This window comes from Heterodontus francisci, chromosome 10 (assembly GCF_036365525.1).
Source record: "Heterodontus francisci isolate sHetFra1 chromosome 10, sHetFra1.hap1, whole genome shotgun sequence".
Classification (NCBI taxonomy): Eukaryota; Metazoa; Chordata; class Chondrichthyes; order Heterodontiformes; family Heterodontidae; genus Heterodontus; species Heterodontus francisci.
In genome coordinates this window covers 58,689,900-58,716,647 of record NC_090380.1, presented here as the reverse complement: position 1 = coordinate 58,716,647, position 26,748 = coordinate 58,689,900, and the positions used below count along the sequence as shown (strand labels likewise).

Genomic DNA, 26,748 nt, shown 5'->3' with positions numbered 1-26,748 from the left:
TGCTGAAGATCTCGAACAGGTTTATTACAGCTAAACTATCATATACAGTACAGAGCAAACTATTTACAGAACCTTCCTCTAGGTGTTACAGTTGCAGAGCGACTCTGGCTTGTAGTCACATGACTACATGCTGGTACTTAGCTCATTAGCACACTGAGATCTTAAAGGACCATCACTCTGAAAGGCAATCATACAACGGGGGGGGGGGGGGGGGGGGAATCCACGAGTCACACCAGCAGTAGGGGGAGGGGTGTCCAAGAGTCACAGCAGCAGAAGAGGGAGGCCCAGGAGTCACAGCAGCAGTAGAGGGGGGTCCAGGAGTCACAGCAGCAGTAGAGGGGTGTCCACCAGTCACAGCAGCAGTACAGGGTCTAGCAGCAGCAGTAGAGAGAGATTCAGGAGTCACAGCAGCAGTGGGGGTGGGGGGGGGGGTGGGGGTTGCAGGGGGATCCAGGAATTACAGCAGCAGTATGGGATCCAGCTGCACTCCAGATTCACACCATCAGGAAAAAGCAGCAGTACAACCAGGGCTGGCAGTGCTTTAAAGATGGAGCCAGCATCTGCATTTTCATCAGCTGAAGCCACCATCAGTGCCTCGTAGCCCTGCGATAGGATGGTCCCCACACCTCGGTTATGTTCATTGGCCAGCTGCCGCACCATTCACATGACCTTTGGTGATGGCATCCACTTCCAGTGCCACCACTGGGACCCATGACAGGCTGACAAAATTCAGTCCCTCACGAGCAACACCAGAAGAGACTAAGTTTTGTGTCTAGTGCATAACACTCCTAATGCTTTGTTTTAAAATGTCATATTTTGTTGCAAATGCAAAATACTCTACAATTGCAGCTTTGTTAATAACTTATTCTATGTGAAAATGATCTGGTTTAAAACAAGAAAGTCAGTCACTCTATGTTGGGTTATTCTGATCTGGAAGTGGAAACTTACATGCAGCTACAGTAACCTGCTAATTACCTGCAAAGGGTAACAATTCTTTGGGGATTTGCATGACCTCCAGTCAACACTTATGCTGTTTTTCGGGGGTTCTGATGATGATGAGCCTCTGCCGATCTTAAGCAGGAGATCATTATAATACCCATAAAAATTACTTTTGCATGAGTTTACAAGCACTTACAGTTAGCTGGATCTGCCTGTTTATATCACATGCCCAGTGGGAATTCATAGAATAATACAAGCTTACAGCACGGACGGAAGCCATTCAGCCCATCGTGCCTGTGCTGGCTCTTAGAAAGAGCAGTCATGCTTAATCCCACAACCCGCTTTTTGTCCATAACCCTGTAAAATCCTCATTTTCAAATAGTCCAATTCCCTGTTAAAAGTGTTTATGAAATCAGATTCCAACACTTTTTCCGGCCAACCATTCCAGATCTGGCAGCTCTATGAGTGAAAAAATTCTCCGCATCTCCCCACTTGATCTTTTACCAATCACCTTGAATCTATGACCTTTGGTTATTGGCCCACTCACCTCTCATTATCTTGAAAACCTCTATTCGGTCACCTTTTAACCTTCTCTGCTCCAAGGAGAACAGTTCTAACTTTTCTAGCCTCTTGATGCTCCTCATCCCTAGTAACATGCTGGTACACTTTCTAAGGCCTTTATATCTTTTCTGAAGTATGGTATCCAGAATTGTCCACAATATTCCAGCCGAGGCATAACCAGTGATTTATAAAATTCAAGATCCTTGAACAGTGGCCCAAATGGGATAGGCCATTTTAAAAACAGCTCTGCCTTAGCAGCTAAATAGCAAAGTATGCTCCAGATTGCCAATGCCACTGGAAATCTGTTAATAATATTAATCAGTAGTTTACGGTCATGTAATTGTCACTTATTTGGTTGATTCATGAGGTAATTCTAGAATATGTTTGAAACCTGATCATTTTCACATACAGAATAAGTTATTAACAAAATTGCAATCTGCGAAGTTATTTATTATTATTATTTGTACATACCTGTTGCCCTCTTGTCTGTGAAGATCGCCCCCCTCAAATCTAAATCAGGGGACACAATCACTGACCAACGCAAGCAAATGGACCGCTGGGTGGAGCACTACCTAGAACTGTACTCCAGGGAAAATGTTGTCACTGAGACCGCCCTCAATGCAGCCCAGTCTCTGCCAGTCGTGGATGAGCTGGACGTACAGCCAACAAAATCGGAATTCAGTGATGCCATTGATTCTCGAGCCAGCAGAAAAGCCCCTGGGAAGAACGGCATTACCCCTGAAATAATCAAGAGTGCCAAGCATGCTATACTCTCAGCACTCTCCGAACTGCTTTGCCTATGCTGGGACGAGGGAGCAGTACCACAGGACATGCGCGATGCCAATATCATCACCCTCTATAAGAACAAGGGTGACTGCAACAACTACCATGGAATCTCCCTGCTCAGCATAGTGGGGAAAGTCTTTGCTCGAGTCGTTTTAAACAGGCTCCAAAAGCTGGCTGAGCATGTCTACCCTGAGGTACAGTGTAGCTTTCGAACAGAGAGATCCACCATTGACATGCTGTTCTCCCTTCGCCAGCTACAGGAGAAATGCCGTGAACAATAGATGCCCCTCTACGTTGCTTTCATTGATCTCACCAAAGCCTATGACCTCGTCAGCAGACGTGGTCTCTTCAGACTACTAGAAAAGATCGGATGTCCACCAAAGCTACTAAGTATCACCACTTCATTCCATGACAATATGAAAGGCACAATTCAGCATAGCGGTGCCTCATCAGACCCCTTTCCTATCCTGAGTGGCATGAAACAGGGCTGTGTTCTCGTACCTACACTGTTTGGGATCTTCTTCTTCCTGCTGCTCTCACATGCAGTCAAGTCTTCAGAAGAAGGAATTTTCCTTCACACAAGATCAGGGGGCAGATTGTTCAACCTTGCCCGTCTTAGAGCGAAGACCAAAGTACGGAAAGTCCTCATCAGGGAACTCCTCTTTGCTGATGATGCTGCATTAATATCTCACACTGAAGAGTGCCTGCAGAGACTCATCGACAGGATTGCGGCTGCCTGCAATGAATTTGGCCTAACCATCAGCCTCAAGAAAACGAACATCATGGGACAGGATGTCAGAAATGCTCCATCCATCAAAATCGGCGACCATGTTTTGGAAGTGGTTCAAGAGTTCACCTACCTAGGCTCAACTATCACCAGTAACCTGTCTCTCGATGCAGAAATCAACAAGCGCATGGGAAAGGCTTCCACTGCTATGTCCAGACTGGCCAAGAGAGTGTGGGAAAATGGCGCGCTGACACAGGACACAAACGTCCTTGTGTATCAAGCCTGTGTCCTCAGTACCTTTCTCTATGGCAGCGAGGCCTGGACAACATATGTCAGCCAAGAGCGATGTCTCAATTCGTTCCATCTTCGCAGTCTCTGGAGAATCCTTGGCATCAGGTGGCAGGACCGTATCTCCAACACAGAAGTCCTCGAAGCGGCCAACATCCCCAGCATATACACCCTACTGAGCCAGCGGCGCTTGAGATGGCTTGGCCATGTGAGCCGCATGGAAGATGGCAAGATCCCCAAGGAAACATTGTACAGCGAGCTCGTCACTGGTATCAGACCCACCGGCCGTCCATGTCTCCGCTTTAAAGACGTCTGCAAACGCGACATGAAGTCCTGTGACATTGATCACAAGTCGTGGGAGTCAGTTGCCAGTGATCGTCAGAGCTGGCGGGCAGCCATAAAGGCAAGGCTAAAGTGTGGCGAGTCGAAGAGACTTAGCAGTTGGCAGGAAAAAAGTCAGAAGCGCAAGGGGAGAGCCAACTGTGTAACAGCCCCGACAGCCAATTTTATCTGCAGCACCTGTGGAAGAGTCTGTCACTTAGAATTGGCCTTTATAGCCACTCCAGGCACTGCTTCACAAACCACTGACCACCTCCAGGCACTTACCCATTGTCTCTCAAGACAAGGAGGCTAAAGAAGAAGGAGATAAAGGAATGGAGAGTCGCAAAGCCAGGTTTGCTGATGAGACTAAGTAAGGTGGCACAGTACGTTGTGTAGATGGGAGCTGAAAGTTACAAATGAACATTGATAGAATAAGTGAGTCGGCAAAACTGTGGCAGATCGAGTTCAGTGTGGAGAAATGTGAGGTCATCCACCTTTCGATTAAGATAAAACAGTGTATTTTCTTAATGGTGAGAAACTCGGAACTACGGAGGAGCAGAGAGTTTTATGGGTCCGTGTACAGAAATCACTGAAAACTTGTGGAGAGGTACAAAAATGATTAAAAAGGCTAATGGTATGTTAACTTTTATCTCAAGGGGGCTGGTATACGAAGGGATAGAAGTTATGCTCCAGTTGTACAAAGTTTTGACTGCATCTGGAGTACTGACTTGTAATTTTTCAAAATCTCTGTGGATTGTCTGTCCTAAAGTTCGAAGCTGACTTGATATTGGTAAAAGTTATGATTTTTGTTGAAGCAGAACTAAGAGTTCATACATGCAATATTTGAATTGCAGTTTATAAGGAACAATTGAAAGTTATAATACCCAGTTGCTCCTTGGTTAGAACTGTAACTTCATTGCACGCACCTTCTGCACCCTATTGTAGCATCCACAGCTCAAACCTCTAAACTTAGAGTGGCCCCACCCCTTACAGTTATACCCCAAAACAAAATTGCAGCAAAATGTATTCAATCATATACCTCCACACCCACTATTCTCCCAAATCATGGGCCTGGCATGTACACGTCTGGACACAGACAGTGCCTCTCTACAAGCTACCCTTGCTTCTGCAGTTATTGGAGATATTGAAACTAATGGCCATGCTAGCTGCAAAGAAATGCCAACCTAAACATCATTATCTTTACTAATTCTAATAAAGGAGAACTAAAACTGTAGTCTAGCAAATTGAATATTAAACCACAATTAATAAAGCTTTAATGCTGGAAAATAATAAAAGGGGGTTATATTTGATTATATTTCAACAAATAACAAGAGTTTTCTAATACGCACGACTGCATCTAGAGTAAGAGATAATGGATCTTTTTTATTACAGTGATCATTTAGGAATGCTCTGGATCAGAAGGTGGTGCTATTCCAGCCAACATTAGCAGCATCCAGGTCTTGGAACACGATGTACATCCTGTCTGGAGAAATGTGCAGGTGCTTGTTGACCAGCTCGAACAGAATTTTGGAGTAAGTTTTGTTCTGCTTGCTGCCGATTTTGCCGATGCTGGACAGATCACTTCATGTTTCAAACTAGTCCTCCCTCTTTTAGCTTGCAAATAACAAAATATTTGTGATCATCAGTCATTTCCATCTGCACCCAGTTGATTTGAAAGCTTAAGAGCAGTCCATTTTTGCAAAACAGTAATTCCAGCAAAGCTTTAGTTATTTAACTCTTTTGAGTCCAGTCCCTCTAACTACCCTACTATGCCTCTACTCTTGCAGTACTGTGTTCATTTATGGGCACCTCATCTCAGGAAGGACATATTGACTTTGGAGGGGGTGAAGCCCAGGGTCACCTGAATTATACCAGGGCTAAAAGGGTTAAGATATGAGGGCAGATTATAATTGCTTAGGCTTGTTGTCCCTTGCACATAGAAAGTTAAGGGGTAATCTAATTGAGGTGTTTAAGATTATTAAAGGAGTTGATAGGGTAGATACAGAGAAACTATTTCCTCTGGTAAGGGAATCCAGAACAAGGGGGCATAACCTTAAAATTAGAGCTAGGCTGTTCGAGGGTTATGTCAGGAAGCACTTCTTCACACATGGATAGTGGAAAGCTGGAACTCTGTCCCCAGAAAAGTTGCTGAGACTAGGTCAATTGAAAATTTCAAAACAGATCAGTTTATTTTTGTTGGGTGAGAGTATTAAGGGATATGGAAGCAGTGCAGGTAAATGAAGTTGTGATATACAGAGATAGGGGAGGCGGTGGCGTAGTGGTATTGTCACTGGACTAGTAACCCAGAGACCCAGGGTATTGCTCTGGGGACATGGTTTCAAATCCCACCACAGCAGAAGGTGGAATTTGAATTCAATTAATAAATCTGGAATTAAAAATCTAGTCTAATGATGGCCATGAAACCATTGTCGATTGTTGTAAAAACCCATCTGGTTCACTAATGTCCTTTAGGGAAGGAAATCTGCTGTCCTTACCTGGTCTGGCCTACTTGTGACTCCAGACCCACAGCAATGTGGTTGACTCTTACATGCCCTCTGAAATGGCCTAGCAAGCCACTCAGTTGTATCTAACCACTACGAAGTCAATAAAAACAGCACTGTGGATGTACCTACCCCACATGGACTGCAGGGGTTCAAGAAGACAGCTCACCACCACCTTCTCAAGGGCAATTAAGGATGGGCAATAAATGCTGGCCTGGCCAGTGATGCCCACATCCCATGAATGAATTAAAAAAGAAATTAGCCATGATGTATTGAATAGTGGAATAGGCTCGAGGGCCTGAATGGTCTACTCTTTTTGCGATATTCCTTCCTGTGGGTGGAATTTTCTCAACTTAGTCCCTGGTCAAACAGCGGGACCATTTGTAGGTCGGGAATCAGTTGACAGCTGGAGCAGGCTTTGTCAAGGCTCTTTAACTGAGCCACGATATTAGTGACCCGACTCTGGGTTCCCCAACCAATCAGGGAGGGTGGCGAGATGACGTGCTGGATTTGTTCAAGGAAGGATTTCTAATTAAAGGGACCACGACGTGGGTTACAAGGGCTCAGCAGTTCATAGATTTTTGAGGCTACAGCAGCCATAGTAATGGAGAGGAAACCTGAGAAAGCTGCTCTTCGGGTCTCTCACTCTTACCTAGAGGGGCTGCAGTGAGGTGAGCTCTCCCAATGAGAGAAAGAAAAGGACAGCCTCTCGATCCAGGCAGGCGTGCATGAAAGTAGCTGAGGAAGTCAGCAGCAGAGGTGAGGTCCCTCCATCCTGGAGACATTGTACCAGATGATTCAGAACCTCAAGGGGGGTGGGGGGAAGGTGAGTGGCATAGCATTTTCAGCTGCCAAGCCCCAACACTCTCAATTTACCAGCTTTCTCCTGCACGCCACTCCTCAGGACAACTCATCTTGTAGCTCCTTTCTTTCTCCAAGCATCTCACATCCCCATCTGAGTAGCCAACTCTCACATTTACCCTCATCCTATTGCTCTCTCGCACTAATGCATCAAAGTCACCCTCCACAAATATTGTCTTTCCCTCCTCTCCACACGCACCTCTCTGCTTTCTCGCCTTGCGGAAGAGAGCACACAATCTTGGCTAGAGGTGGAGACATGGGGTGGGTGGTTGGGGGGGTGGTGGTGGCCCTCCAGTGACAAGCACATCAGCCACTGGCAATGCTTGCCCACCTGCTCCACTGGGAAGGAGGCCTTGTTCCAGGAGGCTGCAGACGTCAACAGCGGCCTGCCGTGGGAGTCAGAGCCTCAGTCCTGTCGAGAGAGCTGATCCTTTGCCTGTAGACCCTGTGCTGAGGGTCTCGACTTCTTCCAGCTGGTTCTCGGTGTCCATCCCCTCTGCCCGGTGGAGGGGCATGTGCCTGAGGAGAAAGCTGCTGGTGCTGCTGCTGGTGTTGCTTCTCCTATTTCCCCTTATCAGGGGTGCAAGGTGGAGCTGCATAAGCTGCTGCTATACCATGGTGAAGGCTGGCAGCAGAGTGTAATGTAGTGTAATGATGACTTCATCTTTTAGAAACTGTACCTTTAAGGGACCAGGTCACTGATGCAACTGATGACATCAGACATATATAAGGAGGAGACACCATTTTGCGAGGCACACACAGGACATGGCTTACAGAGAGTACACACATACCAGTGAGGAAATGACCTGGACCTGAGATCATGCAATGTAGCTCAGTAAGACAATAAATAATGCTTGTGCTGAATCCGAATATAAAGCCTGTGACAGTCATTTAATGAAGTCCTAAGAACACAGCGCAACACTACAGGAAGTGCAGCTGAAGGTGAATGAAGTGCGAGACAGGTGAAGTATCTTCTAAGCAGTTGACAATCACCTGCCAAACTGTGATAGCACTCTCTCAGAGAAAAAGTGCTATGAACAGCAGCCTCTCTCACCTGGCCATAGCTGAAGCACTTCAGTTTCACTAATTAAAGCCTTCCCAGCCTGCTAGTTTCACTGGTAACACTGGCGAGTTACTGACAGGTCAGAAAACAGGTGCCCTGGCTGTTAAAGGCAGAATTGAAGGTTAAAATCAGTGATTAATGACCTATTTGAATATTTTAATTATTACCTGACAGATCCAAAAAGGTTCTCCGCTCACCTTCAATCCCGCCTGGGTGAACTGAAGAAAGGGTGGGATGATATTGGGATCGCAACCTGATGCCACTTTCAGGAGATTTAACTCCCTGTACACACACAAACCTACCTCCCCTTGCCTGGAAAAATTCCCCCTGTGTTTCTGTTCCCACTTTGTTGAATATTCATATCACTAAAAAATAAAATGCTGGTTCAGGTGTGTTAAAGTATCAACAACCATGCAGGTTGCCTTGAATAATATCTTGAGAATAATTAGCAAACAATGGGAACACAGATCTTTATGCCATATCATGCACAGGAACTATTAACACCATCACCTTCCTCATTACTGTAGGTTGAAGGTTTAAAATTGAGTGTTTTGTTATTGGTTGTATTTTATATCAGTAATTTCAGGAATAGATAGAATCAATTTCAGCAGTGGTGGTTGTGGGTGCCATAATTTAGTTCAATGTCCCTGGGCTTGAAAGCAGATCAATCAAGCCAGGGTCTCCACTGTGATTGCTATCCAGTACCTTTGCTTAAAAAGGTGTATGTTTGGACATTGATTGAAGCTTCTATGTAATGGCCCTTATTTGTTGAAAAGCCCATTGATGATCGAGTCCCAAGGGTAAGCTCAGGTGCTGGACACATCTCTGGTGTTACTGCCGAGAGGAAGTGGGGGCACAATTGAGCAGTACCTGCTTCTCCCCAGCAAAATTCTCTGGTGAATTAATGTGAATTGAACATTGACAAAATAGATAGCCATTATTTAAAACCCTTTACTAATTTAAATAAATCCATTTCTGGATTGAAGCAATCCTCTGAGCTGCCATACAAATGGATAAATACTTCCTACTGATATTACACTATTATGTATGTACATCTGTCTTCTCAGTAAAATTAACAAACATGTGGCTTATTATGTGCAATTTTGGGCACTCTGCCTTCAAAAGAGGGCTAAATGGTATCTCAGAGTATTGAGAGACTCTAGCAAGGAGACTTATAAGATGTTGCCAATCATTATGAGGGAGTCATTGAACACTAGGGAAGTACCAGTAGAATAGACAAAGCTAACATAGTACTCATATTCAAAAATAGTAACAAATGTATTTGGGCAACTATGGACCTATTAATCTTTCTACAGTTCCATTAAAAATAATAGAAATAACTATCAGGAATAAACGTGAGGATTATCTGTACAATCGTAACCTAATAATAGCAGTCAATGTGGTTTTAGGTGGAAAAAATCCTACCTGACCAACCATCTTAATTTCTTTGGGGAATTGTCAACCCAAATCGACTGTGATAAACCTTACAACATGGTACACTTAGGTGGAATTTTTTTTGGTATGTCTTTGCCTTGTTGTATTTTTGATATTATGGGCTGCATTTTAAGAGACCACCGCCGAAGTAGGCAATGGAAGTAAAAAAATGCGCCCTGCCCACAACGACACCGCGTCACGGAGCCGCGGCAGCTCATTTGCATGGCCATGGCGCCCACCCTCCACGATGAGAGGGCGGGTGAGCCATCACCAGCAACAGTGTCTGGTGCCAATGCGCAGGGGTCAGCACCACTTTTAAAGGGCTTACAGGCCTCAATGGAGACTTTAAAATTAAAGGGTCAGGTCAGTTTTTTATATATATATATATAATAATAATATCTATATCTATAATAATATCTATATATATATGCTTCAGTTCAATGACCAAAAAAAAGACTCAAATTACCGTTAAATTAATTTTCTCAAGCCCCCCCACAATGGCATTTCAAAACATTCCTGCCCTTCCCCCCCCCCGGAATTTGTTTATTAAGAATTTGACCTTCCCCCACCCCCAAAGTTCTGCACCTTTGCCCTTTACCCCATCCCATCACCTCCACCGACCAATCCAAAGCGATGTCACCCCAATTCCCCCCCCCCTCCTGCCCAGAGAAACAATCCTCCTGCCCTCCTGCCCACAGGTGTTGTGCCACGTTTCCCTGAACGGGGATTTGAAGGCACGGCATTGTCAGCCACCCGAATGAAGATCGGTATGGCGATCAAGGAGGCGACAGGACCCTTATTAATTTACATATTGTAATGGGGGTCCCGTTGCCGAGCGGTGGGGCGGCTGCCACGAGGCCTTGGCGCCGCCGCTGATATCGGCTCGGGGCCTGTCGCCGTTGGAGTTGGTGGCAGGCTTCCACCGCACAAATCTTCATTGCACCCCTTCCTATGTTCCAGACGGCAGAAGGACTTTAAAATCCAGCCCTATATGTCTGATTTATCTCAGATAGCAAATGGCAACCATCTCAAATTTTGTGAAACTGCTCTAATTGATATATCAACACAAGGAGCATGACTGTACCCTTTGATCTCCCCAAATCCAGTAAATGAAGAAGGATACTGGCATGTATAATCTGCATCATCAATTCTATTAATGTGTGCTCTGGTGGGGTCTTCAAGTTTGAATCCAAGCCTATCGAAAAATTCACCCCCATAAGACTTCGGCCTTTAGCTATATAGAAAGTGAATCTGTCTAGGGTGACATGTTTGTAGCATACTGGAACTGTGATCATCCCCAAAAGTAGAAAGATAATGTCGTCATAAGCTTGAAGAGTGTCTGTTGCAGGAGTGAGAGAGAATTGTGAAAAATACCGATGGTGGAGTTTGTCACTCAAAATGGATACTTTTGTGTCAACATCGATAAGAGGTGACAGTGAAATGCCTGCGATCTCGACTGAGCACTCCTTAAAGTGAGCTGGCACTTTACTTTTCATGATGGTAAATACATGTTGTACTTCATTCTCGGGAAGAGACTCCCCCACATGTCGATCTGATGAAGTCTTTTTCTTCGAAGACCTGCACATCTTTGCAAAATGGTTCCACTTTAAACATTTCTTCCTCGAGCTGGACATGGCATTGTGACTCAATGAGCATTTCCACAATTTGGGCACAGTTTTGAAGGTATCTGACTGTGAAGGGGCACATTTTGATGAGGTTGCTGAGATCTTCTTGACCTTAACCCTTGCACTGAAGCTGGGTGTGCAAGCTGTATTTTCAACCCTGAGTCTAAGGGTGCTTGTGTGTGTAACCTCTTTGAATCTAACATGGCAGATTCGATCTGGACTGCCAAAATTATGGCTTTTTTCAAGGTTAAATCATCATTCTCCATGAGGAGAGGTTCCTTAATTCATGGAATTGAAGTCTTTTCAATTAATTGGTCATGAATTAGTTTGTTGGTTAGTGTGCCAAATTTACAGCCAATTGCTGCAATGCTGCCACGTATTGTTTAATGGGCTCACCATGTCCCTGGGATCTCTGGCAGAATGCGCACTGCTCTATCATCGTACTTTCCTTTGGCCCAAAGTATTTTTCGAGAGCACTTACCACCGAATCAAATGCAGGCATATCTTCTGTGAGCCGCTCAAATATGTGCTGGCCTTCTGTTCTGAGACAATGTACAAGTATTGCTTTCTTAAGGTTCACTGCTATATCTGGCTTGTCCATCCCCGTAGTGAGCAAGTAGGTCTTGAACCTTGAAATCCATCGCTCCCAGCACAAGGGAGGACTTCCCGGCATTGAAAGAAATGGTTCTGGAGTGGAAACAATAAAATTTTGCTGAATCATCCTTGTCGTCACGTTTTTGTTATGTTTTCACCAGGTTGCTGGATATTATATAATCTGATTTATCTCAGAGCAATGCAGATATCACACTTGTATTAAATCACAACTGGTTTATTCACAGCACTTTAAAATATCTTAGCACTTACAAGTTCTCAGTACAATGTCTTCTAAGAACAATCTCTGTCTCTTAGTTTCAGTTTCAATTCTTAAGCTCCACCCATAGAATTAAGCAATCAAGCACAGTGAACATAGATAAGAGGACAGACTAATACAATCAAACCCAGGTCAATCAAACACTGCCTTATGGGCTTTGCAAGAGCAGAATTGCTAGCATACAGGGTGATATAATTAGGTGGGAGGTGTTTTCTCGGATTCCCGATGGTGGGATATTTTAGAGAAATTAAGTTAGCAGCAGGTTTGCAGCATTCCGGGGTTCCCCCAGCCCGGTGGCAGATTGCAACTTTGCATCATTTACATAACATGAATATTCATTACCCTACACATAGTTACAATTCAGTCCTGCCTTCCAGATTAATTAAATGGCAAGCGCTATTCCTGTGCCACCCAGTTCATGATAGTTGCACGATGCTATGCAGCAGTCGGATTTGTGTAGTTAAGTCTCAGGTCTATGCTGTTCTCTCTTTAACTCATCCACAAAACTAACGCCAGCATTGGAATGGATGTTTGCCTTCAGGTCAACATTGGAATTGATATTTGCCTCCAGGCTTGGCACCAGCAGGCATGAATCTTCTAAGGGATGGCAGTGAAGGCATGGGCGGGGTCAACATGGAGGAGCAGGGAAGGTAGTCAGGGAGGGAAGGGTGGGGCGATTGGGTACATGGAGGAGCAGGGAGGGTAGTCAGGGAGGGAAGGGTGGGGCGATTGGGTACATGGAGGAGCAGGGAGGGTAGTCAGGGAGGGAAGGGTGGGGTGATTGGGTACATGGAGGAGCAGGGAAGGTAGTTAGGGAGGGAAGGGTGGGGCGATTGGGTGCATGGAAAAGCAGGGGAGGGTAGTCGGGGAGGGAAGGGTGGGGTTGGTCAGGTGCATGGAGGAGCAGGGGAGGGTGGAATGGAGCATCCAGGGCATGGGATGGTTGCTGTTCATGCTGAAGCTTCACGTTGTCAGCTGTGGGGTTGGTGGGTGGTTTAGATCAGTACAGCGTGAAGATATTTGGCAAGGGCCTAAAGGGAGGGATGAGTGTTGTCAATGTCAGGGAGCTGTGGGACAAATTGAGGATACTGGCTAGCAGAAGGAATGGTCACAGTTGGGGGCAAATAGATTCTGTAGGGGGAGAAGATCAAGACTAATGGGTGGGTATTCGACCGCTTCATATGGAAGGGAACGGGACTCGGCAACAATGGTCAGTTCGATGTGAAGAGGTTCAAAGGTAAGAGTCGACATGTTGATAATAACAGGAGTAGGAGCGGGTGGAGGGATTGAATGAATAAATTGATGATCACACTGCACCGTAATGGGGGGAGGCTCAATGATAATGGAGGCAAGGGAAATGGTAACATTGGGTGGGTCAAGGGTGATGGGTTCAAGCTGGAAGGTTGCAGGAGGAGGTTGGAAGGTGGACACTTGTCCTGAATTCCACATGCACCATTTTCTCCAACGATAATGGAAACCACGTGCCCACTCAAGAATAGCAAGGAAAGTGGGAGGAGGCAAACGACAGTGGGTGTGTCTTCTATCTGGCTGCAATTTGAAGACAGATATAAAGGAGCTGTTCATTGCCTAATGTTTCAGCTCAGCGTCAACAGAGGATTGAATTGCCACGCTTTGCTTATTTATTGTTCAGAAATGCCACAGCAACATGGGTCTCACACACACAATTTCTCTAGTACCACAGGAAGTAGAGCAAAGGGAGAGACTAAGGAGGGATCTTTTCCCTCAACTCATGATGCCTGAATGCCAGCAACAGGCAGAACAGGAAGGTGAGGACGCTGCAAATGATAACATTGTGGAACGGCCTTATTGAAGACAGGCACTGGCACGCCATCGCATCCTCAGGACAAGGATAAATTACCTTCAAATCTCTGAGAGGTAATGCCAGAGATGCCTAAGAATGTCACGTGAAATGGTCACGGAAATTTGTGGATTCTGCGGCATGACTTGCAGCTGCTCAGCTTCGGTGGGAATCCCATGCCTTAGGGTGACTGCTGCATTCAAGTTTCTTGCTAGTGTGTCCTTCCAGGGATCCCTGGGGAATGTACATGGCATCACACACCACAGGTGCATCAGAGAGGTGACCAATGCCCTTTCTTGACATGCCAATGATTCCATCTACTTACCAGTAGATGAGGACAGCCAGGAAGCAAGGTCTGCAGGCTTTGGTGCCATCGCTAGGTTCCCTAGAGTGTAAGGGATGATCGGCTGTACTCATGTGCCCATTAGAGCTCCCTGGGACCAGCCTTCTGTCTTTGTGACTCACAAAGTCTTCCACTCTTTAAACGTTCAACTGGTTTGCAACTACAGGAGAAGAATGATGCATATTTATGCATGTTTCTCAGGGAGCTGTCACGACTCATACATTTGAGGAACTCCCAGCTGCCAGCAGTTTTCAAGGAACCAGTCGAAGTGGACGGCTAGATCCTGGGTGACAAGGGTTACCCACTTTGGTGGGTAGATGACGCCTGTGCGTCATCCCCAAAGCGCTGCTGAAGAGAGGTACAATGTTACTCACGCAACCACCAGAGCCATCATTGAACACACCATTTGCATGCTGAAAATACAATTCCGCTGCCTTGACCAGTCTGGAGGGCCTCTTTAGTATGCGCCACAGAGGGTGTCACAACTAATCATTTTCCGCTGTGCCTTACACAACCTTGTAATTAGACCTGGCGACATTCTGCAGGCGGAGGAACAGGAAAAACAACAATCCTCGTCAGATGAGGAAGACTATGAGGTGTGAGGAGGAAAACAGCAATGTCAAACATGCAGTCATCAATATTAGGGCCATGGAGAGAGATGCAAGGGACATCAGGGGAACCTCATTTATGCACGTTTTAGCCAACAATAAGCCACATCATCAAGTAATGTTGGGAGAAGAAACATAACAATTTCCCACAGAAATTCCCTTTTGCCTGAGGTCTTATTCATCTTTGCAATCTTAACGAAGCATTGCTGCACTTTCATGTGATTGACATTTGAAATCATCTACGGGCTATGATGAAGGCGACTACACGACACTGCAAGCAGTGTTAAGTTATGACTGAAGAAACTGAAAGGTAAGACATGACAGTAGTGGAAAATCATGAATAGGAAAACAGCCATCATAGAAAACTGAAGGCTCAAATTTAAATGAGAAATGGACATTAGACATTTTCTGAGATGCTTTGCAAACATCATTGTATTCCTGCCATAGGCCTCCAAAGAAAATCTTTGTGTCCATCTGAAAACAAGCAAAAGATTAACGAGGGTGGCTCAAATTTTAAATGAAATAAAGATGTATCAAAAAATCTTTAACATTATCACAATATGTACATCACCTGTGCCACCTTTGTGCTCAAATCTGTTTAAATTTTCTTTTTCTACCACTACATATACGTGCTACACCGTCATTAGCAGCTGAGGTGGAGTCAGTCTGCTCTGTGCGCTGTCCCGTTGCTGTGGATTAATGGCGGTCATCCTGTGGAGGACTGGGGCCTTGATGGCTCCATCCTTCTGGGGGCTCTGCGGCAATGGTGCTTGAGTATCTCCCGTGTGCTGGAGGTAAGGGGGTCAATGTCAGGGGGTTGGGGGAGGACAAGACACTGCTTACCCTGGGGGTGTACTGAGAGAAAGGCCCCAGGGCAGCTGGCATGCACTCCTCCTTCATCTGTGTGCACGATGGTACCTGCTGTCTCCCTGAGGGGAAGGGTCACCCGGAGGGAGGTCCAGGTACCTTGTGCCCTTCTCACTTAGACCCTGCTGCCTGGAGCCCACGGCAACAGCAACGGAGTGCAGGTAAGATCGCATATGGCTCAAGTACTCAACCAGACTTGCCACGGAGCTTGCCAAAGTTTTTTTTTATTTGTTTGTGGGATGTGGGCATTTGTTGTCCATCCCTAACTGCACTTGACAATTGAGTGGCTTGCTAAGTATTTAAGAGTCAAACACATTGCTGTGTGTCTGGAGTCACATGTCGGCCAGACTAAGTAAGGACAGCAGATTTCCTTTCCTAAAGGACAATAGTGAACCAGGTCGGTTTTTACAACAATTTACAATGGTTGCACAGTCTCCATTAGACTAGCTTTTTAATTCCAGATTTATTAATTGAATTCAAATTTCACCAGCTACCGTGCTGGGATTCAAACCCATGTCCCCAGAGCATTAGCCTGGGCTCTGGATTACTAGTCCAGTGACATTACCACTACGCCACCTCCTCCCCACTCTCAACCAAGGAAGCCAGATGCTCATATGCCTGGGACATGGCAGATGTCATGTCTTGCATGGACTCCTCTATGGCACATACAAAATCACGCATGACCTCAGGCATCTCCGACATATTTTCCACATGCTTTGCTGCACATCCAGCAGACTTCTCGTAGCAACGAACAGAGGATCTTACCTTCCGGGAGCGGAGCGGACCTGTGGGAGAACGCCGAGTGAGAGAAGAGGATAAATTGAACCCGAGGATCGAGGCCCAGTCACTTACCTTCCTGGAGCAGAGTGGTAGCAGTGCAGCCGTGCCGGAGTTTGGAAAAAAAGTTAACAGTGACATCACAGGAAAGCTGCAAGGTGATTGGTTGGTGAGTAACAGCTGTTAGTGCCTGGAAATAGATTTTAAAAAAGGGGAAAGTTCTTTTTTTAAACCTACCATATCAGTGATAAGGTTAGTACTACTAAAGTGTGTTTTTTTTTTAAATAGTGTAATTTATTAAGGACTTTAGATTGTCGTGGGTAGTGTTTGGAGTAGAACAAGGCCCCTAGCATAATTAGTATTTTTTTAATTAAAAGGAGTAACTAAGTAATCTAAAGGTAAGTCATGGTAGGAGAGCTCGTACCCGTGATATGCTCCTCCTGCGCTATGGGGGAAATCAGAGACGCTTCCAGTGTCCCTAATGCCCATGTGTGCAGGAAGTGTATCCATCTGCAGTTACTGGCTACACATGTTACGGAGCTGGAGCTGTGGGTGGATTCACTGTGGAACATCCGTGATGCTGAGGACGTCGTGGATAGCATGTTAGCGAGGTGGTCACACCGCAGGTAATGGCTGCACAGGCAGAAAAGGGATGGCTGACCACCAGGCAGGGTAGTAGGTGCAGGCAGGTAGTGCAGGAGTCCCCTGCAGACATCCCCCTCTCAAACAGATATATCACTTTGAATATTATTTGAATGGCATTCGATTGGGAAAGGGGGAGGTGCAGTGAGACCTGGGTGTCCTTGTGCACTAGTCGCTGTAAGTGAGCATGCAGGTGCAGCAGATAGTTAAGAAGGTAAATGGTATGTTGGCCTTCATAGCGAGAGGATTCGAGTACAGGAGCAAGAATGACTTGCTACAATTATACAAGGCCTTGGTGAGACCACATCTGGAGTATTGTGTGCAGTTTTGGTCTCGTTATCTGAGGAAGGATGTTCTTGCTATGGGGGGAGTGCAGTGAAGGTTCAGCAGACTGATTCCTGGGATGACAGGACTGATGTATGAAGAGAGATTGGGCTGATTAGGCTTGTATTCGCTAGAGTTTAGAAGAATGAGAGGGGATCTCATAGAAACCTACAAAATTCTAACAGGACTGGACAGACTAGATGCAGGAAGGATGTTCCCAATGGCGGGGGTGTCCAGGACCAAGGGTCACAGTCTAACGATAAGGGGTAAGCCATTTAGGACTGAGATGAGGAGGGATTTGTTCACCCAGAGAGTGGTGAACCTGTGGAATTCTCTACCACAGAAAGCAGTTGAAGCCAAATCATTAAATATATTCAAGAAAGAGTTAGAGATAGCCCTTAGGGCTAATGGGATCAAGGGATACGTGGAGAAAGCAGGAACAGGTTACTGAGTTTGGATGATCAGCCATGATCGTATTGAATGGCAGAGCAGGCACGAAGGGCCAAATGGCCTACTCCTCCTATTTTTCTATGTTTCTATCATCATATGCATGGGGCTGAGCAGGGGCCTGGTCCCCAGCAGTCCTCCGATTGTCAGGGTACCCGGCTGTCACATGCTCCCTCAGCTGCTGGGAAGTGTCTGTGTCGTGACCACCAGTCTGTGACCCAGATTCTAATCTTAAACCCCCCGCAGACCGTGTGGATGTATCTGCACTGGCGGAGGTGGAAGGAGAGTCAGGTGATGGTACACCCTCTGGAGCATTGGCTTCTTCTTGCTCCCCAGAGGAGGAGTGTTGGGCCACGTGGCGTTCCACGACTCGAGTGTGGGCACCTGCAGTGGAGACACAAACAGAGGCACTTTAAGAATCTAATGCACGAGTTCACACAATGTCTTTTAGTGTCCACATATGGCTGCAAGAGTGGAGATGGCACTTCAACCTTATGCCTTGTGGCTCCTGCCTCGCCATCTCTGAACACCCTGCCTCCCTCCTATCTTGTGATCTTTGATGCCTCCTCCTCAGCTGTGGTCAGTACCCTGATGTCAGGAAACCCTGCTGCCGTTTTCGCACGCTCACGCTGGTTGTTGCTGCATTTATCCTGCAGCAGACAGTGCAGATTTAATGACATAGCAAAAGATGCATCACAGTCATTCCATACAAGCATCAACATCACTCATTCTGCAGTGGCTTTCGCATGACATATGCAAGCACATAAACAATGTGTGCCACGATGAAGATTGGCAATCATGGCCGAATGGCATCAAGTCTGATCACGTGTTCCACAGTAGCTGAGCAAGTCATTGAAGCGCTTGTGGCACTGCACCAAGGTTCTGCATGTCACCCCCCCATTTCGAGACCTCCTTTGCTACCTCCACCCAGGCCACCTTGGTCAGGCAGGAGGGTCTTTGGTTTCCATTTGCAAGGAAGAAGACCCCTCCGCCTTTCTCCGATGGCCTGGGTGAGAACCTGCAGGGAAGGCATCACTGAACCGTGGGGCTGGTCTCTGCCTACTGGCTGACATCTGACTCACCTTTGCTGCAGGAAAAATAAAGGATGTGAAGTTGGTGGTTACTTTCACAAAATAAGGGAGGCAAAAACATTTTGAATTAAGTAAAAGCCTCAATTTCGATTAATCTGAAGGTACTTATATGAAAGGAAAGCTGCTGATCCTTGAGGCTGCAAGCACAGAATGTCTTATATCTGTGGCGATCATGGTGCTTGGGCCAGTGATGGCGAGCTCCACCAATGAAAGGCTGTCCCTGCCGCATGATCCCACGTGTCTCCCGTGCCGTTCACCGCACAGTTCATTTACATAAAAAATTGCGTGTGAAACGGGAAACGGAGTGGAAGCAGAAGTTATGTCAACTTCCTGTCCCACCTTCGGGAACGCCACAGCACTCATTAAATTCCGGCCCTGGTCTTCCAAAACCCATTTGATAAAATTTCACATGGAAGGTTACGAGTTAAGCTAAAAGCTGTGGGATTTACAATCAATTTATGCACAGCTAGCTCCCACATCGGTACTGAGATAAATGACCAGTTTATTTACTTTTAGATTGAAAGATAAATGTTGGCCAGTACACTGGGAGAATTCTCTGCTCTTTTAATAGTGGTATGAGGTCCTTTACATCCATCTGAATAGGCAGACAGGCACCTTCAACAATGCAAAACTGCCTCATGACTGCTCTTAAGTGTCATCCTAGATTATTTGATCAAATCCTGGAGTAGAGCTTCAACCCTTAATCTCTGATTACTATCAGCGACATAAGCTGAATCTTAATATAGGTAAGTCTCCAAATGGATTCTTTGGAACTGTGATGCTCTGAGGTTTGACACTTCTGAGGTATGATGCTTCTGAGGTCAAGCATTAACATGAAACACAGTTGCAATGAGTGACAAGGTGCAAGACTTTTAATTATACAGATGTCGAGTAGACATTTACAACTGGGGCAGATCCTTAGCAAATAATGTACTCTTTGAAGAGAGACTAGTGAACTAAATCATACACCAGTACCTTTGCAGGGGAAAAATGAACTTCTGTTTATTTATATTTCTATTTTACAAAATCAATATGAAAGATATATAAAGATATGAATATATTGGTGACATGACACTTTTAGAAGTCATTTCAATCCTCCTCCACAATTCCTATTGGCATCAAAGAGAATGATCCCAGGAGTAGATCTAACTCATAATAAAAATAAATTTACTGTCATCCTGTCAAATTGCATAAAAAATTACAGAATTAAACTGGTATTTTAATGGACGTAAATTGTCCGTAGGTAACCTTTTTGATCTTACAGATGTATGTCTTTAATATGTGAGATTCCAGAGACTGTGTAGAAATGTCTACTTTAAATGGGTAACAATAAATAGTATTGTGAGAGTCCCCTTAGTTTGGGAAAAAAGGAAATTAAATTAACAGAACAAAAAAATATGAAATATGTAAAATTTACCATACTGATCACCTACTATTAAACCAACAGAGAAAGGATTTCTGAATAAACACTACGACTAACAAGATTACAATTATCCTATCGTTGAGATTATGTTGAGCATGTTTAGTGTGACAGTATTACAGCATTAATCTGGAAGGGCAGTCACAGGGATAATGATAGTATAGGTTTATGCAAATAGGCAGAACAGTTACTCATAAATGAACAGCATAAATAAGCTACATTGGTTTGTTGCTTGTCTACCTTTCTAGGGAATTACCGACTTCCAGTGATTTCCCCTAAGATTCTTAGCAGAGTACTCTGCAATGATCCCATCTATCCCACAGAGTAATACATTCATGTCTCAGGGTTTATTTCTTGCTGAAGTAAGAAGCTATGTTCTGTTGCATATTTTTCTTTACATTTGTCTTATAATTTGTCTGATGGTTTTTAGCCTGAGTGCAATGCAGGTGATTAGTAATGCAAATTTGACATTATTCATGTATCTAGTCATTTTTCTTCTGTTAATTTAATACATCTCCAACTAAGGTTCCTAGATGAGCGCCGCTTCAACACACAAGAAGCTCGACACCATTCAGGACAAAGCAGCCTACTTAATTAGCACCCCATTTACCACCTTAAATATTCACTCCCTTCACTACAGGAGCACCATGTCTGCAGTGTGTACCATCTACAAGATGTACTTCAGCAGCTTGCCAAGGCTCCTTCAACAGAACCTTCCAAACCTGTGACCTATACCACCTAGAAGAACAAGGGCAGTAGAGACATGGGCACACTCTTTGGCCTCCTTATCTCGAGAGACAATGGGTAAGCACCTAGAGGTGGTCAGTGGTTTGTGAAGCAGTGGCTGTAGTGGCTAGAAAAGGCCAATTCTAGAGTGACAGACTCTTTCACAGACACTGCAGATAAAATTGGTTGTCGGGGCTGTTACAGAGTTGGCTCTCTCCTTGAGCTTCTGTCTTTTTTTCAGCCAACTCCTAAGTCTCTTCGACTCGCCATTCTTTAGCCCCGCCTTTATGGCTGTCCACCAGCTCTGGCGATCACTGGCAACTGACTCCCACGACGTGGTCAATGTTACAGTACTTCATTTCACATTTGCAGATGTCTTTAAAGCGGAGACATGGACGGCCAGTGGGTCTGATACCAGTGACAAGCTCGCTGTACAATGTGTCCTTGGGGATCCTGCCATCTTCCATGCGGCTCACATGGCCAAACCATCTCAAGCGCCGCTGGTTCAGTTAGGCGTATATGCTGGGGATGTTGGCCGCCTCGAGGACTTCTGCATTGGAGATACGGTCCTGCCACCTGATGCCAAGGATTCTCTGGAGGCAGCGAAGATGGAATGAGCTGAGACGTTGCTCTTGGCTGACATGCGTTGTCCAGGCCTCGCTGCCGTAGAGCAAGGTACTGAGGACATAGGCTTGACACACTCGGACTTTTGTGTTCCGTGTCAGTGCGCCATTTTCCCACACCCTCTTGGCCAGTCTGGACATTGCAGAGGAAGCCTTTCCCATGCGCTTGTTGATTTCTGCATTGAGAGACAGGTTACAGGTGATAGTTGAGCCTAGGTGGGTGAACTCTTGAACCACTTCCAGAGCGTGGTCGCCGATATTGATGGATGGGGCATTTCTGACGTCATGTCTCATGATGTTCATTTTCTTGAGGCTGATGCTTAGGCCAAATTCGTTGCAGGCAGCCGCAATCCTGCCGATGAGTCTCTGCAGACACTCTTCTGTGTGGGATGTGAATGCAGCATCGTCAGCAAAGAGGAGTTCCCTGATGAGGACCTTCCGTACTTTGGCCTTCGCTCTAAGACAGGCAAGGTTGAACAACCTGCCACCTGATCTTGTGTGGAGAAAAATTCTTTCTTCCGAAGATTTGAATGCAAGTGAGAGCAGCAGTGAGAAGAAGATCCCAAACAGTGTAGGTGCGAGAACACAGCCCTGTTTCACGCCACTCAGGATAGGAAAGAGGCCTGATGAGGCCTTATTCTATGCTGAATTGTGCCTTTCATATTGTCATGGAATGAGGTGATGATACTTAGTAGCTTTGGTGGAAATCCGATCTTTGCTAGTGGTCTGAAGAGACCACGTCTGCTGACCAGGTCAAAGGCTTTGGTGAGATCTGTAAAAGCAACATAGAGGGGCATCTGTTGTTCACGGCATTTCTCCTGTAGCTGGCAAAGGGAGAACAGCATGTCAATGGTGGATCTCTCTGCTCGAAAGCTGCACTGTGCCTCAGGGTAGACACGCTCAGCCAGCTTCTGGAGTCTGTTTAAAATGACTCAAGCGAAGACTTTCCCCACTATGCTGAGCAGGAAGATTCCATAGTAGTTGTTGCAGTCACTGCGGTCACCCTTGTTCTTGTAAAGGGTGATCATATTGGCATCACGCATGTCCTGTGGTACTGCTCCCTCATCCCAGCACAGGCAAAGCAGTTCATGGAGTGCTGAGAGTATAGCAGGCTTGGCACTCTATTATTTCAGGGGTAATGCCGTCTTTTCCAGGGGCTTTTCCACTGGCTAGAGAATAAATGGCATCACTGAGTTCTGATTTTGTTGGCTGTTCGTCCAGCTCATCCATGACTGGCAGAGACTGGGCTGCATTGAGGGCGGTCTCAGTGACAATACTTTCCCTAGAGTACAGTTCTACGTAGTGCTCCACCCAGCGATCCATTTGCATTGGTCATTGATCGTGTCCCCTGTTTTAGACTTGAGGAGGGGCGATCTTCTTGATGGTTGGCCCAAAAGCGGCGCAGTGGTTAGCACCGCAGCCTCACAGCTCCAGGGACCCGGGTTCGATTCTGGGTACTGCCTGTGTGGAGTTTGCAAGTTCTCCCTGTGTCTGCGTGGGTTTTCGCCGGGTGCTCCGGTTTACTCCCACATCCAAAGACTTGCAGGTGATAGGTAAATTGGCCGTTGTAAATTGCCCCTAGTGTAGGTAGGTGATAAGGAATATGGGATTACTGTACGGTTCGTATAAATGGGTGGTTGTTGGTCGGCACAGACTCGGTGGGCCGAAGGGCCTGTTTCAGTGCTGTATCTCTAAATAAAAAATAAAAATAAAAATAAAAGCTCTCTTAATACCATCGTACATTCCTCTGATGTTTCCAGCGTCGGAGGCCAGCTGAATACGACTGCACAGGTGTTGCTAGTAGTCATTTGCACACCACCTGGCTGTTCTTTTTGCAGCACATCTGGCTACTTTAAGTTCAACGAATGTTAACCTGCTGGGGGCTTTCTTGTAGTTCAACAGTGCAATGCACTTAGCGGCTATGACAGGTTCCAGCTCTTCAAAGTGAGATTGAAACCTGTCTGCATTCTGCTTCTCACATTTGCCAAAGGTGGTCATTGCTGAGTCATAGATGGCGTCTCTGATGTGGGCCCACTTGGTCTCTGCATCCCCTGCAGGAGTATTTTGAGGGGCTTTTACAAGTGAATTTAGAAACTTATGTAACTGCTGTGGATAAGAAGTTCTGTTAGTGTTGATGCATGGGTGACCCTCCTGCTTGGAGTGATGTAGCTTCTTTGGTTTGAGTCTAACTTTGCTGCACACCAGAGAGTGGTCGATGTCGCAGTCCACACTATGGAAGCTGCGTGTGCTTTGGACACTGTTTAAGGAGGCTTACCTTGTGACGATGAGGTCCAGCTGGTGCCAACGACGTGATCTTGGGTGCCTCCATGAAACCTGGTGACAGGGTTTAGTATGAAAGAATGAGTTGGTGATGCAGAGGTTATCATAGGTACAACTCAAGCAGTCTCTGTCCATTCTCATTCATCCTTCCAACACCATAGCGCCCAAGGCAGGAGGGCCATGAGTCATGGTCGGCCCCAACCTTGGCATTAAAGTCCCCCAGCACGAACAGGTGTTCGGTATTAGGAAGGCTACTAATGATATTGTGGAGTTCCTCATAGAACTGGTGGGGAGCTTCAGGTGGGGAGCCTGCATTAGACCCACCTGCATTAGACCTTCCAAAATGTATTACCTCACATTTGTCCGGATTGAACTCCATCTGCCATTTCTCCGCCCAAGTCTCCAACCGATCTATATCCCGCTGTATCCTCTGACAATCCTCATCACTATCCGTAACTCCACCAACCTTTGTGTCGTCCGCAAACTTACTAATCAGACCAGCTACATTTTCCTCCAAATCATTTATATATACTACAAACAGCAAAGGTCCCAGCACTGATCCCTGCGGAACACCACTAGTCACATCCCTCCATTCAGAAAAGCACCCTTCCACTGCTACCCTCTGTCTTCTGTGACTGAGCCAGTTCTGTATCCATCTTGCCAGCTCATCTCTGATCCTGTGTGACTTCACCTTTTGTACAGTCTGCCATGAGGGACCTTGTCAAAGGCTTTACTGAAGTCCATATAGATAACATCCACTGCCCTTCCTTCATCAATCATCTTCGTCACTTCCTCAAAAAACTCAATCAAATTAGTGAGACATGACCTCCCCTTCACAAAACCATGCTGCCTCTCGCTAATAAGTTTGTTTGTTTCCAAATGGGAGTAAATCCTGTCCCGAAGAATCCTCTCTAATAATTTCCCTACTACTGACGTAAGGCTCACCGGCCTATAATTTCCTCATTTTGTCATTTGGGTCCTTAGCACAATATAAGACGGAAGGAATTTTATTATTTCAATGTTGAGTTAGGGGTGAGAGGCAAACACAGAATAATGCAGGTAAATGATAAGTTCTCACAATTCTTATGAAAAAGGGAAAGAACAGAAAAGGGAAGGCTCCTGGTCGGGCAAGGGGGGGCGGGGGGTGTTTGGGGGGAGGCGTGGTGGGTGCTATGACCTCTGGCAGCAACCATGCTCAGAAGCAGAATGCAGGTACAACAAAGCTTTTACACTTATTTTGTACATTGCACGTGGGAGTGCAGTTAATTAGAGTTCATTTTCCTCCCATGAAGTACTTTTCTAAATGCTGTATAAGAACAGTAACAGTGGCTGTCAGGATATTTATTATTAGATACGAAAGCAAAATGACATAGAGATATAAAAAAAGTATGGTCCATTTAAAAATATTCAATTTCCTCTTTAAATCCCTCCCCCATCCCTTTAAGTATTATAGCCTTCGCTTCCTAATACTGCTACAAGTTTGGGGCAAGGGGCAATTCAATGAGCAAATAAAAAACTCTATTTGTACTTGAAATAAAAGCATAAATCCTTTGGCCTAGGTACCAAAACCTTGATCCCAGGGGAGAATCAGGGCCAATATGTTTTGTTCCATCGTGATTAATAGGATGTGCCTTTAGGTTAACTGGTACAGAAATACTTTCTTAATTTTATTTGCAGCCTTCAAGATAGGCATTCTGTTTTAAAGAATATATTCTGCCATTATTTCTACTGTTGAGTGTTGAGTCAAATAAGGAACAGACATGGAGGTTAATAATCCTTTTTGTTTCATCTGTCTTGGAATAAATTGTAATGGTGTAATATTTCTTATTTTAGCATTAAAATCATCCTTCAGCACTCAAGACCGTTGAGAGGCATGTGGCTAAAAGTGAAACTGTGAGGGACATAAGGAACAATAGTGAATTAAGTAACAAGCAGAATGAAATATTTACTAAAATCATTTCATGTTCTTTATGTAATAACAGTGATTAAGGAATAAAATGAATTATATGATGACTGTAGTAACACAATCTTAGACTTCGTCCAACAGTGTTTTTGTTTTAATTTCTTACTCTTTTACCATAATATCTAGCTGTAAGTTTAATCACTGAACATATTAATCAGTGTACAATGTACTAGTGTAGATGTTATCCGGAATCATGACCTTTTCAGAAGATAGAAATAGAAAAAAATGCTCAGAATGTTTCCTTTCAAATACAGTACCATTGCTACAATATAATTTGCATTGCCTGAGCTGCATATGTCATTAATGTGTTCTTTCACCTATTCTTCTTTCCCTTTTGCCCCATCCCCAGTTATTTGAAATGTAGTTTTTGCAGAATATAGCCATTGGTGTAACCAAGACTCCAATGTTTGAAGCCTAATAATAGAAATTACAAGATGCAACAAGGACAGTTCTTCAGAATAATTATCTGAACTTGGCAAACTTAAATTTTAATATACCATGGGGGAAATCTAAAATCTAAATCAGGGGACACAATCACTGACCAACGCAAGCAAATGGACCACTGGGTTGAGCACTACCTAGAACTGTACTCCAGGGAGAATGTTGTCACTGAAACTGCCCTCAATGCAGCCCAGCCTCTACCAGTCATGGATGAGCTGGACGTACAGCCAACAAAATCGGAACTCAGTGATGCCATTGATTCTCTAGCCAGCGGAAAAGCCCCTGGGAAGGACGGCATTACCCCTGAAATAATCAAGAGTGCCAAGCCTGCTATACGCTCAGCACTCCATGAACTGCTTTGCCTGTGTTGGGACGAGGGAGCAGTAATTCAGGACATGCG

At 45.2% G+C, this 26,748-nt stretch overlaps 1 long non-coding RNA gene across 1 annotated transcript in view; it reads left to right on the top strand.

The window, feature by feature from the left end:
* LOC137374125 (uncharacterized) overlaps positions 1–26,493 on the top strand; it is a 44,637-nt gene extending 18,144 nt beyond the window's left edge. Inside the window, exons 2-3 of the long non-coding RNA XR_010975766.1 lie at positions 5,015–5,154; positions 25,778–26,493. This is a non-coding gene — a long non-coding RNA (uncharacterized lncRNA). The remainder of the gene's footprint in view (positions 1–5,014; positions 5,155–25,777) is intronic.
* Positions 26,494–26,748: the final 255 nt, after the last annotated feature.